Source organism: Belonocnema kinseyi, chromosome 5 (assembly GCF_010883055.1).
Source record: "Belonocnema kinseyi isolate 2016_QV_RU_SX_M_011 chromosome 5, B_treatae_v1, whole genome shotgun sequence".
NCBI lineage: Eukaryota > Metazoa > Arthropoda > Insecta > Hymenoptera > Cynipidae > Belonocnema > Belonocnema kinseyi.
The window spans coordinates 147,732,862-147,735,677 of record NC_046661.1 but is presented as its reverse complement, the minus strand read 5'-3'; the positions used below and the strand labels follow the sequence as shown (position 1 = coordinate 147,735,677).

Sequence of the window (2,816 nt, the reverse complement as noted above, 5' to 3'; positions counted from 1 at the left end):
ACATCAACTTTCAACGAAATGAAATTTAATTTTCAACCAAGAAGATCGATTATTTATAAAAAAGAAGATTTCTCAACGTAATAAATAAATTTGTAATCGTATAGTTGAATTTTCAACCAAGGAGATTAATTTTCGCCAAAAAAGACGAATTTTTCACAAATTACACAAATTTTCATTCAAATAGTTGAATTTTTGATCATTTTTATCACAAAAACTTAATATGGTTTATATTAATAATTAATTTTACACCAAACAGTTCAATATTCCACCAAATTGTTTAGTTATCAATTAAAAAATTAATTATGAACAAAAAAAAAACGAATTTTCAACCAATTAGTTGAATTTTCAACAAAAAGAGGTAAATTTTCTGTATTTTTTTTTTTTTTTAACAAAATAGTTACATTTTCGAGCAAAGAAACGAATTTGTACTGAAATAATAAATCTGCAATTTAAAAAATGAATTCTTTCATCTTTTGACTAAATTTTTAAATTTTCTACCAAATTTTTAAACTTCTCATAATCTTTTATGAAAATACAAAAAATAGCGATTTTGAGCACATCAACTTTGCATAGCAAAAATCTATAAATTCCCTTGATATTTTTAAAAGCTCTGAAAAAAAATTAGAGGTCGCCTTAAATTGTTGAAACCCGTAGAAATCCCTTGAAATAAAATTTAATTTATTTCGTAAAGTTTCTATAGTATAAAATATTAAAATCTCTAGAAATCTTTGAATTTTTTTGGAATCCTTGGAGATTTTCTAAAATCCTTCAATCTTGTGAAATTCATGGAAATATTTGAAAATCCGAAAAACTTCTTTGAAATCCCTTGAAATATCTTAAAAACCGATGAAATCATTTAAAATTAGTTATAATATTTAAAAATCTCATTAAATTCTTTTAGAAACCATTAAAATCCGTGGAAGTCCCACCAAATTTTGTTAAAATCTTTTTGAATCCCTCAAAATCTCCTGATTTGTTTGGAAATCCTTAAAACCCCATGAAATTGTTACGAAATCTGTCCAAATCGCTCAAAATCCATGTAAATTCTCTGAAATTTAAACTAAATTAAACTTATTCATTAAAGTTCTTTTTAAAAAAAAACTTTTAAATATCTATAAATGAAATCCTTTAATCTTGTGAAATTTCTTGAAATTTTTTTAATTCCTAGAAATTTTTACAACCGCTAGGAATGCTTTCGAATTAAATTAAATTTATTTTTCAAAGTTCACTAGATAAAATCTTTAAATCTTTGAAATCTTTTGAAATTTTTTAAATTTCTTGAAATCCTTTGGAATCCCTAAAAATTCCCGAAACTTTTTAGAAGTGGTTTGAAATCCGAGGAAATATTATCATTCTCTTGATAAAACGGATATTTTTTCAAAATAATTGCAATATATAGAAAACCCTTAAATCCGTTTAAAAGCCTTAAATCATGATTTTTCTAGGATTGCGAAAAAATCTAATAAATTCATTACAGGAAATTAATAGATAGTAATATTAGAAATAGAAGTTGGCCAAATAATTTTGAAAAAAATATTCATCTCCAAGAACTTTCAAGATTTCAAAAATTTTAATGGTTTTCAAAAGATTTTAAATGTTTTAGGGTATTTTACAAGGCACCAACAAATTTTAAAAGTTTTACAAAATTTTGAGGGATTTTAAAAGTCTTTCAAGGATATAAATAAATTTCCAAGATTTAAAAAGATTCTGAAGAATTTCATAAGGTTTAAAATAATTTCGTAGCATTATAGAAAATTTTCTAGAGATTTAAAAATGTGTAATGAATTGCAAATGATTTCGTAAGTTAAAAAATATTTCAAGGAATTTTTACGACATTTACAGATTCTAAATTTGTTTATGAAAAATTGTTAAAATAATTCATAATTCTTGAAAATTTGCAAAGTAGAATGTAAAGCATCATCGAAAAAGTGATCGGGAAGATATTCTTAGTTAATTCTGTAAAAAAATTTAACCTGTTCTTTCAAGAATAGCCAAACTTTGATTTTTTTTGTTGTAAAAATTGTTAAAATAATAAATAATTTTTTCAAATTTGCAACAAATTTGAAAAATTTCGTTAAAAAATTGAAAAAATAGGGTCTCCAAGAAATTTAAAGTTTTCAAACATTGAAATAGGTTTCGCATTTACCCTGAATTTTTATTAATTTTCACTGAATTCTTTTAAATTTTTTCGGATTCTTTAGTATTAAAAAAAAATCATTTAATTAATATTTTATAATCATTTGAAGTTTTTTTGTCAAATTCCTTGGCATTTTTAAGAGCTTTGAAAAATAAAATATCAAAGTAATTGCAGTTTTTAGGAAAGTTTTTATTTATTTTGATAGTTTGAAGAAATTTAAAAGAATTTGAAATATTTTAGGGTATTTAAAAAGATTCCAAGACATTGACAAGAGATTTAAACAATTTCAAGGGATTTTCAAAAGTTTTAATCATTTGAAAGGAATTTTAATATTTTAATGGATTTCAAAGAATTTATTCACAAAAAGTGAGTGATTTCGTATGGTTTTAAAGATTTCAAGAAATGTTCAAATATTCGTTGCAGTTCATTTTGTATTCTCTCTGAATTCTTTTAATTGATCCTGAATTCTTTTAAATTCTTATGAACTCACTTAATTCAATGGATTTTTAAAAAGGTTAATTCATCTTGAATCCTTAAATTCTTTTAAATTCCCTTGAATTTTTCTAAGCTCGTTTCATACGAGGGTAGTTCAATAAGTCCTTAAAATGAAGTATAAAAACAATTTTTTTTTTATTTTTCAACATAATCTCCTTGGAGCTCTATACACTTGGTCAATCGC

The 2,816-nt window shown here is 23.2% G+C and overlaps 1 protein-coding gene across 1 annotated transcript in view; it reads left to right on the top strand.

Annotated features, from left to right (window-relative positions):
- Positions 1 to 2,816, top strand: part of LOC117172687 (adenosine kinase-like) — a 21,616-nt gene that overhangs the window by 11,492 nt on the left and 7,308 nt on the right. The window lies entirely within an intron of this gene.